Source organism: Dasypus novemcinctus, chromosome 3 (genome assembly GCF_030445035.2).
Source record: "Dasypus novemcinctus isolate mDasNov1 chromosome 3, mDasNov1.1.hap2, whole genome shotgun sequence".
Lineage (NCBI taxonomy): Eukaryota > Metazoa > Chordata > Mammalia > Cingulata > Dasypodidae > Dasypus > Dasypus novemcinctus.
Window position 1 is genome coordinate 41,278,297 of NC_080675.1, and position 17,140 is coordinate 41,295,436.

At 43.0% G+C, this 17,140-nt stretch overlaps 1 long non-coding RNA gene across 2 annotated transcripts in view; it reads left to right on the plus strand.

Annotated features, from left to right (window-relative positions):
- Window positions 1-17,140, plus strand: part of LOC131277914 (uncharacterized) — a 71,129-nt gene that overhangs the window by 37,496 nt on the left and 16,493 nt on the right. For both annotated transcript variants that reach the window (XR_011648311.1, XR_009184957.2), the window contains exon 2: window positions 14,427-14,606. This is a non-coding gene — a long non-coding RNA (uncharacterized lncRNA). The remainder of the gene's footprint in view (window positions 1-14,426; window positions 14,607-17,140) is intronic.

The following is a 17,140-nucleotide window of genomic DNA, read 5'->3' on the forward strand; positions in this document are numbered from 1 at the left end:
GGATTGGGGGAGAGGAGAGTGCTTGGGGTGGGGGTGGAGAGCAGGGAGATTGTGTTTACCACGGCTGTTTGAGGCTCCAGGGAAGCTTCTGTAGGTTCTGGCCTGAGAAATACAGGATACCCTTCGGGTTGGGGGGACCGTAACTGCTTCCCAGTTTTCCAGCACAGCTGGCCGTCCACAGTGGGCCTCAGGCTGACCTTGGGAACAGCTCAGGAAAGTGAAGCAGAGCCTACCTTTCTAGGTAGCTAGGCCCGGCCCTGCTTTATAACTGGAGACCCCGGGAAGTGTTGCTAGATGCTTGAGCCCATAGAGAGCTATTTGTGAAGCAGAGATTAGAATAGCAGGCGCCTGTCTCCGGGTCTGATCGCAATGGACTAGACAAAGCTATTTTTAATATCAAGCAGGAGAGTTGCTGAAATATGGACAAAGTGCAGAATCTAGGCTGACTTGGTCTCAAGTACTAGGCTTTGCGAGAGGAGTTTTAAAATCCGTCCTTACACCAAACAGATGCATTTAGCCGCAGTGAAAACAAATGATAAGGAACAGGGGACCTTGACCCAGGACTTTGGGACGAGAGGTCCCAGCATGTTGTCACTAGCATGGAGGTATGGGGACCTCTTGGTGTAGCCCTCTCTGAGGTTTTAGACGGCTTTTTATGATGTGCTTGAAAGTGCGGCATCTGCCAAATGCAACAAACGAGGCAGGGGCAATCCGTTGATAGGGAAGCTTAAGAAGAGAGGTGAGCAGTATCGCACTCTGTTCAGGAGCCTTAAAATGATTTTTTGAAAAGGAAAACAAACAAACCCTCTCCGGGAAGTTCTTGGGGACATTGAGGACTGGTCGTAGGCTGTTACCTGAGGATCTGGGAGTGAGACGGGTGGGAGTGGAGGGAGATCACAGGGTTTTCCTGAAAGGGCAGCAAGAGCCATCATTGGCGAAGCCCTTCCTCCTGCCAACCAGGGTCAGTTCCTTCAAAGCTCGGCGCAGCGGGTGGGTCTCATCTGCTGTCCCTCTGGAAATAATCCTGAGCCCCCACTGCAGCTGCTTTACAAAAATGACCTATGGGGAAGCAGATGTGTCTCCACCGATTGGGCTCCTATCTACCTTGTGAAGGCAAACTGGCCCGCGCTGCAGAGAGCTGATGGCTCACACCCACGGAAAGCTGATGGCCCACGGAGAGCTGGTGCAGCAAGATAATGCAACAAAGGGAGACAAGCAGACAGAAGAATGTGCAATGAATGGACATAGAGAGCAGACAGCAAGCAAGCAGCAAGAGGGATGCGGATAAATAAATAAATCTTTGAAAAAAAAATGACCTATGACCAAACAAATGCCATCTACTTTAATAATCATAATTAAATAATAAGAAAAAGATCAAGGAGTCACTTATCACACAGTTAACTCACTGATTGCAGAGAAGCAAGTCTGGGCAATGCAGAATAACAATCCACATGGAAAAAACGCAGAGAATGAATACCCAGAGAAGAAACACTAACCTGAGCTCACCTTCACTGACTACCAGGCCTTCTCTCATAGATATATATTTTCATTTAAATTTTAACAACAATTCAATGGAGTCAGTGTAATTATTATTCCCATTTTATAAATTAGAAAATTGAGGCCTGGGCAGGTTAGCTAACTTGAGCAAGATCACACACTGAAGTTGGGTAGAATTGGATTTTGAGTTCCATCTGATTCTCTTAGCTCTTCTATTTAAAAGTCTACAGTCCACAAAAACACTTTTGGATATGAAATCTCACTTGATTCTCAAAACCACTACTTAAGGCAAAAGATTATTCCCATTTCATTACAGGCATAGAATTTAAATGATTTGTCCAAATGACAAGACAAGTAAATCTACGACAACCCTGGGGCTTTTTCCCCATGCTACTTGGTCTCAACTACCGAAGAAGATTTTAATGTCTGTTGTCTATTTATTCATTCACTAATAGTTACTAATTATCTACCCTGAACAAGGCATCAAGGGGAATAGAAAACAAACGAGATTGTTTAAAAAGTCTCTGGGGGTAAAAAGAGTTTTATAATCTCGCTGTCTTGTATCTGCTCTCACGATGGTCAGTGGAAATTTTCTGGAATCAATGTGCTAATTGATGTGTTTTATTCAATCAGCTGATATGTTTACAATTGGGGAACTAAAACATTAAGAACTACTGAAGCACAAACATTCCTGGGACACCTCACTCCTTAAAATGGATGGAGTAACTCAGCAAGCTCTGGCTGATCTTAAAGTGACACCTGAGTGGACGCCTTCCATACGGGAGGCAGAGGGGAAACAGTTGGGGCCAAGCCTCCCTTTGACTGCTTACATTTGCACAGCCCCTCAAGCTAGCCAACATTCCTATATCCCACGCCCCCCCGCCCCCGCTGGTCCCTGAAGATGCCATTGGGGGGGTCCCCTCCCATGGACAAACTTCCTCCCCATATCTGATTTCATGGCCTAGCTACTTCCTAGACAGGACCTAACTCTTATTGGTTGCCTAAATTCTTATCGGCCAAGGGCAGGGTGAGTTCTGGTCACAAACAGCAGGGCCTATTCTCCCCTCACCCATCTGTGCAGGATTACTTATTAAAGGCGATTTCTCCCACGAAGCTACCATGGGTGAAACCTCAGCCCCAGAGTGATGGAAGTCACCGCAGTATGTCTAGGGAGAAGAGAAGTACTGAAAGACCAGTGGGACGTGGGTTGCCCTTGAAGAGCTTGTAGGGTCAGGCAGGGTGATGACTAAATTTTCCTTTTCTGTTCCTATGTCCTGGCATTAAATTAAGTGGGTTAAGATGCAATTATTCAGTACAGGGCAGTGCAGAGCAGAGGGAAGCGAAGGAAAATGGAGATCATAAAGGAGTGGTGGGGACAGGCTTTTGGAGGGAATGAGCTGATTCACACATTCACTCCATGAATATATGTTGAATGCTTTCTCAGTGACCTGGTCCTGCGCTTGGCCGTGTGGTGCCTGGTGCTCAGTATGGACTGAGGATGGGACTAGGTTGCACAGGCTCTTTCAAAAATGGGGGATGACCTCTGTTATGGATTGGATTGGGTCCCCCTGAAAGAGATGTCAAGTCCTACTTCCAGTACCTCAGAATGTGAGTTTATTTGGAAATAGGGCCGTTAGCTGCAGATGGAATGAGGCAAATGAAAACGAGGGCTTACTGGACTGGGTGGGCCCTTACTGCAATACGACTGGTGTCCTCCTGAGAAGAGGAAATTTGGGCACAGAAAGAGACACTGAGGAGAGAACGCCACATGATGGGCAAGCCAGAGGCCACCATGGATTACCAGCAAGCTGCTCTGGAAGCCTGGAGAGAGGAGTGGGATGGCGTCTTCTCTACTGACCTAGAGGGCCTTCCAGCCCGCAGATCTGTGGGACGGCCCACTGCTGTGGTTTGAAGTCACTCAGTTTGTGGTGCTTTGTCCAGCAGCCCTGGGAAACTAGGGCAGCCTCTGAAAGGCGGAGGGCAGATGGGAAGGCCCAGGAAGAGCCGGGGAGCCTTCGTGCTGGAGTCGACCCACCGCACACAAAAGACTCGCCAGGAGACACCTGGTAGGTGCCTCAGTGTTAGGAAACAATTTAAATTTGAGGAAGGCTTGATTAGGAAACCTTTTACATTCTTGTTTATAAATTAGACCAAAAAAAATTTTTTTTTAACTTTTCACAATTGACTATCACTTTATCACTCACAGTTTCTACCTTTTTTTTTTTTACTTCTCCCCACCACAATAGGGTTACCAGATTTAGCAAATAAAAATACAAGAGTGCCCAGGCAAATTTTAATTTCTGGTAAACAGCATATCCTTTTTCAAATGTAAGTACCTCCCATGCATTCTACGGACATACTTATATTAAAAACTATTTGTTTTTTATCTGAAATTGAAGTTTAATTGGATGTCCTGTATTTTATCGGGCAACCCTACCCCTAAGCTCTTTGCACCCAAACTTCTTTGCATTTATTTTCATTTTCTGCTCGTAGGCAGTACCTCTGAGGGCAGCATTTCAAGGTTTATTATCTTCTGTATGAAACAGTATCATCGCTGGTCTGCACCTCTGTATTTCAGGAAATAGTGTGTTTCTGCTGGGCTCATTTTCTCTTCGGTCCTATGGGGTCCATGCTCAGCATTCGGCTTTCAGACGGAAAAGCGCTGGGCACCTCAGATGATTTGTAAGTGGCTGACTTAGACATCCTTTGCCTCTTTTTGGTTGCTTTTCCCCAGGTCTTCTGATAGAGATTCCTGGAATGAACACATCCAGTACTACCTCGATTCCAGATGCGAAGACCCCAGCTAATTAAATATGGACAGTGTGAGACTCTGAGGTTTTCCCAGTTCCCTTCCTGATAATGTCCAAATTAGTCAAGAATCAAGTGTTTACTGAGCACATAATTCACCAGGTTCATGAGGACCATAAGGTAGCGTAGGTTCGTTTGATAGAATGCTTGATGTCTCTGTATTTTTTCATTTTGTTTTGTGCTTTTGATAGCCTGATAAATCAGTAAAACAATTGAGAGAATGAAGGAGGAAGAGCAGGTGAGAAAGAGCATAATGTGGACTTGATGGTGTTTTTGTTGCAAAAGGACACACATGGAGATAGCAGTTATGGGGAGGGTGGAGTTCTGATGGATATTCTTTGGTCTTTTCTGCTTTCCGAACTTTATGTATTGTAGTCCTCCAACTTAAAAATAAAACAGAAAATTTGGGCCTGCTTAAATTTTTTTTTTTTTTACACAAGTTTTTGCTATTAAAATACCTGCCACTGACTATGGCAGTGGCATTATAACGCTATCATGTCACATAAATACTTAATACATTTTATATTCTATTTTCTGAGTAACTTTCCCATGGTCACATGGCTAGATGGTGGAATAGCTGGCCCTGGAATTTAAGTCTCTTTGGCTTAAAAACTCAGGCCTATAGAGCATGTATAGCTCAGTGGTTGAACATGTACTTCACATGTACAAGGTCCTAGGTTCAATCCCCGGTACCTCCTAAAGCAAACAAACAACAGGAAAACTCAGGCCTTTCCCATTATATCGTAGTAGAAACTTTCCAGTAGGACTGTGCTGGAAAATATCTTTTCAGCACTTCCTACTAAATTATTACTCTATGTGCTGAAATCTAGCATCGCCTACCTATACAATAATTGATTTTCATAACATGAATTCTTCTGCACAAATTCCCTAGAGGCTATGAATGAATCAACAATGAAAAGTCAATTATGATGCTAGCTACTATTTCCTGGATACTGTGTGCCAGGCATGGCAGTGAGGTTTTAACTTGATTTAACTAATTTAATCTTCACAGCAGTTTTATAGATATCAAAATAGAGAGTCAGAGATATTAAGATAACATAGCTAGCAAGTCTGGAGGCTAGGACTCAGACTCAATGGGTCTTGTCAGGTGTCATATGTTTCTTTGCATGCCCATCCTTTAAAAAAATCTCTAATTCCTGCTGAGGGCAGTAACTCTATATATTAGAAAATGAGTGCTAAATTTGAGCTCAACCTCTCTAAACAGGGAACAAACAGTGCCTACTTATCTTTATAAGACCTTTAAAAGAATGAAAAGGAACACTTGTATAGAATTGTCCTCAGAGTTGACTTAGTCCTTTAGATGCCAGCAATTAAACTGTGAGGCAAAGACGAGCAACAAATTCCAGCTTTCTTATGCACCCTGTTAACAGGCCCCTGCTCTTGGAGTCTTTGTGGAAAGCAGACTTTATTGTGATGGTTACAGAAGGAAAACTGCTTCTTCATTTCTTCCCAGGTCTTGGGAGGGTCATTTTCTATATTAGAGGGTCCTACACTGCTGAGCACACCTATCCAACAGACTTGTTTGGACAACCAGGAGGAAAGGGTTAAATGATAACTCTAGAATGGGTTAGGATGGAGTAAATCCTGACCCAGGAGGATCAAGAAAAGCCCTTTCCAAAACCACCGTTTCTGGTTCCCTCTCAAGCTGGGCTTCTCAGAGGGCAGAGCGCATCAAAGGGGAGACACCTGGCTCACTGGCATGGCGGCTTTTGTCACGCTGATGGTGACCACCTAAGGGCCATGCTCCTGGTCAAAGGTTTCTGTATGTGTTTCATTGGATAGGTTGCGCATTTATCGACCATTATTTCCTTTGGTGTTGTAGTTAGAATTCTTTCACTGTCTCAAATTTTGACGCATGATTGTTTTTTATTGTATACTTTGGTTTCAAAATCATGCAATTTCCCCATAGTGTGATCTCTGGGACTGTTAAAAGGAGTTGAGGAGAGGGGTTTCTCCTGGGATTTTTACTCAGAAAACCTTCTTTCCAGAAACCCACTTTGCATTATTTTGGCAGCACTATTTTGAGCATAAGTTATAGATTTCCTTCAAAAAATTAAAAACTACTTATATCTTGGAGGCAGGCCTTACTCCCTTTTTAAGAGATGATGGTAGATATTGCCTAAAACTCAGTGATTGACACCTGCCCACCACTAGAATAGTACTTTTAGCCTTGTGACAGGAATATCTGTACAGATTTATTTGGTAATGATTCTATTCAAAGGTCCAGGTACTGATTAACGCTCTTGGCCACACTGAACAATGGGCGTAACCCGGGCTTGATAAACCAAATAAGACCTTTGTCTTGTTTTGCTGGCTGCTCAAAATTGCCTCTGTCATAAAATCATTCAAGCCTGCAAAGAGAGGCCAGGACCCTTCTTGTAAAGACCTGGTTTTTATTTCCTGCTTATTTAATACAAGAGGCGATGCTGATAGGAAAGGCCTTGAGGATGTGTGTGTTTGTGTGTCTATGTACACACTTGTATCCATGCTCACAAGTTTACTCCTCTGCACTGGGATTTGAGTTGGGGGGGATGGGATGGTGAAGCAGTAGTTTGCTGGCATATCGGGTAAGGTTTGAACATGGATTGTTTGCACCCAGTTCTTGCCCTGAAATCTCCACGGCCTCTATCTCATCTGCACTGGGCTGGGCCTCTTTGCCCAGGTGGATAAAGTACAGGACTAAGGCAGCGCTGGTTGATTTCCTGAAAGAGCACCTCTGCTACCCTCACAGGCACCTGGAAAATACTTAAAGTGGGTTAGGGTCTGCAACTGGGTTAGCACGAACCCACCCCCTCTCCTGGGAAAACTGCTTGGGCTCATTCCAGATTGGGGTTGTCAGTGTCACTTGTATTGCCTAAAAATACCCAAACTTACTAAAAACTTAAAAAAAAATAATACATGCTTTCCGTCCTTCTTCCGCTGAGAGAACTCACAAAGGTGTCGCAGAAGCACTGTCTATAACTTTGGGCAATTCAGGAGAGTCTAGGTACTGTCTCAATCCCTGACGTGGGTCTGGTTTTCAAGAGGAGGGAAAGAGACACTAGAAATACTCCAGACGAATGAATTTGACTAAGTTTTATAATGGATGATTATATATTTGGCAGAATTTGGAATGCTTAGCCTGGGGAAAAAAGACTCAAAGGAAACTGGGCTTACAGGCTTAAAATACTCAAAGGGCTTTCACGGAGAAGAGGAAACAGACTTATTCAAACTACGACTGAAGGGTGGAAGTTTCTGGGAGATGTATTTTGGTTCAACATAAGAACAACTGTCTAGGAATCATTCTTCGGTAAATGGAAAGCTTCCTCAGAGGTACTAAGAAGAGGTCCAGTCTCAGGATTGTTCAAGCAGAGGATGGCAGGGATGTTTTAAACTGAATTCCAGAAGTAGATGCAAGGTTCAACTGATGACCTCCAAGGTTCCTTCCAGCTCTAAGATTATATGATTCCATATCTGTAATTTTCCATTTCCCTATTAAGAAACTTTCCACATTCAAAAATCATTTTATATCTGATAATGTTGTGGGATGCTTTTTGCTCTGTTTATTTTAACATAGGGCTTACTCCTTTGCCCCAGTGGCTTAACAAAACATAAACACTTCAGTATTATATTGGGCAGAGGAGACAGGAGTTTACTGCTGATTGGAAGGTCCTGTTGACAGGGGACCTGCCATGGAGGTGTCGGTAACTATCTTGCTTCACGTCCAGTGTCTGAAATTCCTCTACTCTCTTCCAAAAGACCTGGGACATCTTACCCCAGTCCTGGATAGTGGACACAGCAGAGGAGTTACAGAGCTGACTGTTTTCACCAGTTGCCTTTGTCGTTCTCTTAGCAGCCTCTCAACTCCTTACTACCCCCTATCCTCCATATTTTACTGTCAGAGAGCCCCATATGATAAGAATATACCAAGGGATCTTCTGAAATTCTTAGATCTCATAATACCTCTTGAGAACAGAGTGAGATTTCTTTCAAAATAACTGTCCCTTATTCAAATGCTCCATTATAAAGAATATAAATCTTCTATTTAAAAACAAAGAACAACCTTAACTTAAGCATCCTTTAAATACTAGATTATAACTTCATCTGACTTTAGTGTATAAATGGAAATTTCTTTTGTTTAAGCATAGCCAAATATAATCAAGCATAGCCTTGAGGTTTGACTAGGTGATTTTTTTCCCCTTGAGGTTATTTGGGTTAAGGATACCATGCAAGAAGAGTTCTAGAGTTGTAAGTAAAATACTGATGACATGAAAATTAATAAATAAATAAAACTCGTACCAACTGAATTCATATTAACAGTGTTCATTTCAACTAATAGCAATAGAGAAAGTTAATTATTGACTACCAGGTCCCTTCAGTTAAATTTCAGACTGAAGGGAATAAACACATGCTTAACGTGATTAGTTGCCAGGGAGTGGGTATAGCTCAGAGATTGAGTGCTTGCTTCACAAGTATGATGTCCCAGGTTCAATCCCTGGTACCTCCTAAAAAACAACAACAGCAACAAACAAACAAACAAACAACAAACCATGATTAATTGCCAGAGAAATGCAAATTTCCCTATAATGAGATACCATTACACAGTCATCAGAATAGTTAAAACTTAAAAGACTGACTATATCAAGAGTTGGCAGGATGTGGAACAACATAAAACTCTTATGCACTGCTAGTGGGAGTGTAAATTGGTACAACCACTTTGAAAAACTTGTTGGCAGCATCTACCAAAGCTAAAGCTACTCCATGGTACAATTGTTCCATCTGAGGTATGTATCTAAGAGACATGAGTTCACATTTCTCCAAAAGAAATGTACAAGAATGTTCCTTGTAGTTTTATTCATAATGACCTCAAATGGAAACCAACACAGTATCTATTCATAGGAGAATGGTTAAATAGATGGAATCATATTCATATAATTGAATACTACTTAGAAATTAAAAAAAGAACAAACCCCTGGAATAACTGATAATGCAACGTATTTTGAGTGAAAGGAGTCAGACACAAAAGAATATATACTCAAGGATTCCATTGATATGAAGTTCAAGAACAAGAAAAGTAACCTATAAAGATGTGGAACAGTGATTACCCCGGGTAGAAGGGGGTTAGTGAGTTGGAAGTAGTATTAGGGAACTTTCTGGGTGCTGGAAATGGTGCTGTCACTCCATCCCAGTTGTGGTTTCATGGGTGTATACACATGTAAAAATCCATCAAACTGTTAATTTAAGATTAGTGCATTTCAAAACCAAAATGAGATATGACTTTGAAACCAATAGGATGACTAAAAAATAAAAATAAATAAATAACAAATGTTTCTGAGGATGAGAAGTTGGAGCCCTCATACATGGCTGTGGAAAACAGTTTGGTAGTTCCTTAAACTATTAAACAGAGTTGCCATATGATACAGCAAGTCCAGATATATATCCAAGAGAAATAAAAACATATACTCACACAAAAACCTGTACACAAATGTCCATTGCAGCATTGTTCATGGTAGAAAAAAAGTGGAAAAAATCCAAATGCCCATTAAGTGATGAATGGATAAATAAAACATGATATTCCATACAATGGAATATTGATCAACATAAAAAGGAATGTAGTATTGATACATGCAACGACATGGATGAAACTTGAAAATGTGCTAAACAAAAGAAGCCAATCACTAAGGGCCATGCATTGTATGATTCCATTTCTATGAAATGTCCAGAGTAGGCAAATCCCTAGAGACAGAAAGTAGATTAGTGTAAGGGGCTGAGGGGAGGGGGCAGGACTGATAATGGTTATGGAGTTTCTTTTCAGGGTGATGAAAATATTCTAAAATTAGATAGTGGTGATAGTTACAAAAACTCTGAATATAGTAAAAACCACTGAATTATACACTTTAAAAGGGTGAATTTTATAGTATGTGAATTATATCTAAATAAAGCTATTATTAAACAAGATTAGTATACTTTATTGTATGTATTTTACATCTCAAAAGAGAGAGCGTGAACAATGAAGGTGAATTCTCCAACTGAAAAACAAAACAAAAAACAAAAACCATGGAAGAAGGAGTGGTTTGGGAAGAGCATCTTCTCAAAGGGCCAATAATTTATGTATGTTATTTCATTTCATTGTCACAAGACTCCTGATACATATGCATTCCCAATTTAAGGCGAGGAAACTGTCTTCCTCAGTAATTACCAAGGTTTCCAGCCAGGACTTGGGCTCCAGTGCTGGTGCTTCTCCACCGTGCCACTGGACCCCTCACATGCATTCCCACCCATGGTTAGAGTTGGCCTTGGAGCTGATCTTACCTGGAGTACTCATTTGGAAGAAGAGGACCCTGAGACCCAGACACATGATGTGACTTGTAAAAGTCCCACAGCCGGCTATGGAGCGTTGGGCTAAACCCTGATGTCCCACTCTAGAATTCTTTTGTTAATAGCTGATGAAGTTAACAGCACTAAACCAAACCACCATATTAAGTACATCTGTTTGGTCTAGCCATTTCAGAGAGCAGTCTGTCAGGGCTCAGTGTGAGTTAAGGATACATTCCCCGGGGTCCCCCTCAGAGCAATTCTTGCTTATGTCATCAGGATATTCACGGCAGCCTTCTCTGTGGCAACCAAGCTGTCCATCTCCAAATGAACGGATAAGTTAAATGTGGTGGGCACACACTATGGAATGTTGGAAGCTGTTGGACACATGGAACTAGATGCACATTCCACAACAGGAGCTGGGGATAAAAAAGCAGGAAACCAAATACGATTGGGAGCACACCATTTATACGTTAACCCTCCCCCAATAATACCATATATTTTACAAGTATGTATACATATCTAAGAATATAAACACATTAGTACACTGATTAATTCAGAAGGGAATTCAGTGGGGATGGTGAAATCATGAATCGAATACTATGATTAACTCAACCCTTTACTCCTGGGGCCCAGAAAAAAAAGTTAATTAAAAAATAACACTGTCAGATATTTTACAGGGATGGAAATTTGCCTCCTTTGTCTAACTGACAAAGAATTAAGTAGACCTGAAAGTTCCTTAAGAAGGAAGGAAGGAGAGAGAGAGAGAGAGAGGGAGAGAAAAGGAAGGAAGGAAGGAAGGAAGGAAAGAAGGAAGGAAGGAAGGAAGGAAGGAGGGAGGGAGGGAGGGAGGGAGGAAGGAAGGAAGGTTAGAAGGAAGAAAGGTTAGAAGGAAGGAAGGATCTACTTATAATGAATAAGGAAGCAAAGAGAGAATTCCAAAAGGAGGAAACTTCTGCAGATGCAGCTGGCTTTTCCAGGATAGTTCACAGGGGCTCTTTACTGCTTCTTAGTCTATCCTTGATGTTCATTACACACAAGTCTACCTTAAAGCATAGAACCATGCTGCCTTCTTCAGAAAACCCCTGCTGGCTGGAAATGGGTGAGAAAAATCAAGGCATGATGGGAAAGTGACCTAGCCTAGGCCGGTATGGGAGAGCTGGGATTTAGGCTCACAAGTTTAATTCAGTTCTTTGGTCTTGGGTTCTCCAATTACTGGAGTTACCTAGTAGGTCTCATCTTGGTGAGCGAAGCCCCTGTCACGTTTCCTATTCAAGACACCGCCAACTCTTGAGGGTTGGGAGAACCGAGTAAGGGGAATCTCTGGAAAAGACAAGAAGAATTCTATGAGACCTCCCAATACAGTCCCAACTTCAGGGCAGCAGTTAGGAAGGTGATGAGCAGTCAGCTGACTGACAGGGCTCCCAACATTTATCAGACCCCAGGCGAGAGGAGTCCCCATGTCTCAGGAGAGGCATTCACCTGGAAGCACCTCTCAATTGCCAGTAATTCTTTTTACAAGTGCCACAGACCTGAGTAAATACGTACTTCTCCCTGTGGGCTTTTCTAAAGACTGCTCACTTGAACAAGGCCCATTGTCGTATTTGAGAGCACGACTTCCTTCTGACATCAGAACAGCGATTATTGTTCCTGTATCAAAGAGCTGATGAAGGTCAACAAAGCTCAGGAATGGAGAGCTGGGGAATGCATGCAGTACTGTACACACTAGCAAACTATCCCAAACAGGGTGTGGAGGAAAAAAGGCTACTTCCTATAATTAGTAGTAATATTTTGATGATATTCTTTCATAATTTGTAACAAATGTTTCATAACAATTCAAGGTGTTGGTGGTGAGGTGATGTATGGGAGCCCTGGGTGATGCTATACGTGTTTGGTCAGTTCACAATTTTTAGTATATACTTTTAACTTATGCTCATGTGTGAATGATACACTTCAATAAAAATTTTTTAAAGTGAAAAAAACAAAAAGTCTCCTTCCTATATGCTTGAATTTTGGTGATGCTGAGGCTAAGAAGTGTTCAATGGTTTTATGTAATTCACACTGCTCACGTTCTGGCTTGTCACCAATCTTCTGGGAACCAAGGAGTTTCACTGGTAAAGTTGAGCCAAGATTATGCATGTGTACTGGGGGAAGACCAGGGATTTGGGGTGTATGGGGATGGAGGTAAACATGAAAACTAGGAAAAAGGTATAGTCTGAGTACAATTGGCTCTTCAATGAAATGAAAGGTTTGAGAACCTATTGAAACTTGGGCCCTTTCTCAACCAACACTGACTCCTGAGACCCTTGTTTGGATAAGGCTTTTCTACTGCTCACAGGGAACACCTTTCCATGCTATTACCCTGTTGGTCTCCATCGTGGGCTTAGCAGTTCATGGTCAGCCAAGCCAAATCCCATAGGATTGAGGACAGTCTGGACTTATCTGGACCAAATTTACTTCATTGCTTAGCTGGTCCAGCTGAAGTCCCCGTTGAAGATGGTGCCACAGTGTATCCTGATTTGCCTACTCCCAAGCCATGTTCAAGGAATCATGATGTAGCTGGAACTCAGCAGATGGACCTGGGTTCAAATTCTACGTCTACCACTTACATAGTATGAGACCTTGATGAGCTACTTAATGCTTAATCCTCAATTTTCCCAGCCATAAAATGGGAGAAGAGTTTTGATTCCAAAGAGCTGTTCAGAGGAATAAAGAAATAAAGGGCACATGGTAGGCAGTCAAAAATACTAGTTTTCCTTTCTTCCCCCTGAATATTAGCTGGACAGTTTGGGCCATTCATTCAAACATTTATTGGACAAATATTGATTGAGTGCCTGCTCAGTGCTGGTGAATGGTGCCCTCTGCAGTTGTGCAACATGATGGCTCATATGGAACTTACAGTCAGGTAGATTAGAAACAATGTGGACTCAGTTGTCAGGAAAGTTGTGGCATCATATTTCCTTAGCCTTGTTTGCTGATGTCTCCTTCTCATTTGGCCATGAGGCCAGACATGAACATGATGCTTGAGGGGAATTCTCTTAACTGAACCTTGACTACATGACAATAGTGACTCACAACAGGTTGGTTTCCATCAGCAGCAGATAAAGAACTAGGGAAGAGCTGAGGGAATCAGGCAGCTGTCACAACAATCATCATCATCTTTTTATGTGGGACTCGTCTCCCTTTGCAGACTAAGTGCTTTGTGGACATTATGCAGTGAATTCTCACAGCTTCCTTATGGCACAGGGAGGAGGCAAAGATTATTAGAGATGAGGAAACAGGCACAGCAAAAGATAACTGCCTTGCCTGGGGTCACATAGCCAGCAGAAGCTCTCGACCCAGAAATGGGTTACCTAACTTGGAGCCCATTGGTTCATACTCTGACCAGCAGGGCAATGAGGTCAGGACACTGTGTGTGACTGTGGGAAGCAGGGCTTACTCATGGTAGGAAGGCCTTACAGCTTTTTCTGAATACGTATTCTAATTCTACACTCAATTCTACTTCGCTGTCCTTAAGTATTACTTTTAGGGATAGTCCAGTGTCAGTCCCTTCTCTGTCCTTCAGTGTGGACCTTAGGATGTTAATGTGATGTCCCCTAAGAAGTAATCCAACCCGATCCCCTTGGGTTACAAATGAGGAAATGGAGTTCTAGAGGGATGAAACGACTCATACAAGGTCATACAGATAGGAAGTGTGGCTGAGCAAGGTCTAGAACTCAGCTTTCTCAGCCACTAGCTCAGGATTCTTTCTCCTGCTCCAGGAAGGTTCCTAACAATGGCTCTGTTTTCTCTCCTGACCCTTGCAGTTCCTCTCAGTACCTGCAGGACCTTCCGATGTCCAAGGAGTTCCACGCCGCTGATTCTCCCAATGGTGCACTTTGTTTATAGCCAGCTTTCTGGGCCACCTCTTTGGAATTTCTCTGGAGCCCTGCCTACCTTGGGGGCTGCCAGGAAATGCTAGCTACAAGAGTACCTGGATTCTTGAGGTATGGGAGCCACTCTCTGCTATAGGGGCCATAAGCTGCGCCCATACTTGCTCTCATCTCCAATATAAGCCTTCTAAATGGCCGCTCTTGCTGGAGTGCTCAAGGCACTTAGCATATGTGGGAATATTTTCTGATGACAGGAACTTCTCCACCACAGATTAACATCTGTGTGAGTAAACTCTTTTACTTACCAAGCTCGCCACTTCTTCGACCACATTGTCACACTGCCTCTGAGGCCTCCAGGGCTTCAGTCAAGTGACCAGGTCTTGGTAAGCCATGGACACTGCTCCCTGCCTGACAGCTAACCTCACCTCCCATCATTTCCCTTCTCGAGCCTCATGGACCAGTCAGACAAATCTTGATTTTCTCCTCCCTCCATGGTTCCTGCATTTGAAGTTCCTGATGTGCCTGTGGGTAGATGACCCGAGGTGGGGTTTAGTTAGTTGCTAATGTTTATATCTTGATGTTGAGTTTGTGTTTGTCAGTCTTTTTTTTTTTTAATTGATTTTGTAAAAATATTACTATTAAAAAAAAATATGAGGTCCCATTCAACCCCACCACCCCCACCCCACCACTCCTCGCCCCAGCAACCCTCACTCCCATCTTCATGACACATCCATTGCACCTGGTAAGTACATCTCTGGGCATCTCTGCACCCCATGGTCAACGGTCCACATCAAGTCCCACACTCTCCCCCATTATTTCTCTGTTCCGTGTCTGGGGAGCAGGGAATTTTAATTAAACTCTGTGCTGCTGACAACTTCTGGAAAATGCACCACCCCTTTCTCTGTATTTCTTCCAGTGACCGATCACCACCATCACTAGGAGCTTTCTGTGTAGGCAGCATAGCTCTGATTCACGGAAAGGTTAGGAAGCAGGCAGATCCTAATGCAAGAAATTGCCAATTCTGTTGAAGAAATTATTCCCGGATGGCCAGAGGGTGACACTGCCTAGCAGACCCTTCTCAGTCTCCTCCGTGATGTGCTTGCAGACTGACAGGGACCAACTGTAAATCCACTTTGGGTGCCTGCTTTGGGCACTACCTGCATTGAGTTACCTAGCATCTGCCTTCCCTGATGCCCCAAGCACTTAACCTTTTTCTCACTCATCTGCACACTCTGAGAAGTGAGGAAGAGACAGGTATTATTATCGCTACTGTCCAGATAGAGAAACTGGGCGCAGGGTTGGGTGGGGGGAGCTAGGCTGAGAACACAGCAGCGATCTTGGTTTGCATGATATGCAGTGGCCTGTGGTGTCCACATTCTCACCTAGACCCAAACAGCAGGAAAAAATACGGCTTCAGAAGAAAAATAGGGATGACAAACCCAATATATGTTGACTGTCAAAACTTCAGCTAGTCACCAAATTTGGGATATGGATTACTCTGAAGGCAAGGAAGGGGTGGGTGCAAAGAGATTGGGCTAACTTGGGGGCTTCAAGTGTAATAGTGCTTTGTTGTTGAGTGGTGAGTACATGGGTGTTAAAGTTTTCTTGATTCCCTTTCTGTATATCTTAAATATTGCACACTATAAATTAAAACCATTCAGATAATATAAAAAAAAGCATAATGTTATTGTTCAAAATGAAGGAATTTTAGCAATTATTTCTGTGACACTGGCTGTCAAGGATGGAAAGAATTCATTAAGACAACATCTGGTAAAAAAAAAAACCAATCATGAAATTACTTATTATGATGTTAAAAATTAAACTTGGCATTCAGCAAATATTTAATGAGGACCTACTATCTGCCAAGCTGTGGGCAGTTGTTCTAGGCACTGAAAAATGTAAGAGTCCTGCACTCGTATGGAGCTTTCATCCTAATGAGAGAAAGGTAAATGTAGGTGAATGGTCAAAAAACATCATTGTACAAACTGGGCTTAAGGCAATAGGATGGGGTTTCAATAGACATAGAACGGGAAGAGGAGTCTCCTGGGAGGAGGGGATCCCCAACAGACTCATCTCTTGGTCCCCAAAGGCTTCCTTCTCTGTCTTCTCCCACCGCACAGTTTGGGAAGCCTCCCCTCACACTGGATAATGAGGTGGGGTTTGAGATGAGCACGAGGGAGGCCTGAACGCCTGAGGGCTTGACCAGTCCAGATGCTGGATCCACCCTGGGTGTGCCCAGGGCCTGAGCCTACACTCTAGTGAGGGGTTGGGCCAATGGTGGAGTGTTTGTTCTTTTTTTTTTTTTAATAAGGTGCTATTTTGCATAGATAAATACTATGATTGTGATGTGGGAACCATATGGCAAATCATTATGCAAAAAGTGCTGGCAAAGGTGAGATTATGAAACCAGTTCTGCTTCAAGTCTGCTGCCTGAGCGTGGGAATGAGGAGGTGTTTGATTGTCTGAGTCTCAACCTGGGCCAACTGGATTGAGGCTGCCCTCTCCAGCTCATCTCGTGACAACTGGGCTGGGGCAGCCAACTCTCCTCTTCACCTTGTCCCTAGGATTCAGAGTTCTAGGAAGGGGGAGAGAAAGGGAGAATGCAGGAGCCCCTCCCTCCCTGCTTTCCACACCTGAATGGAGCTGCA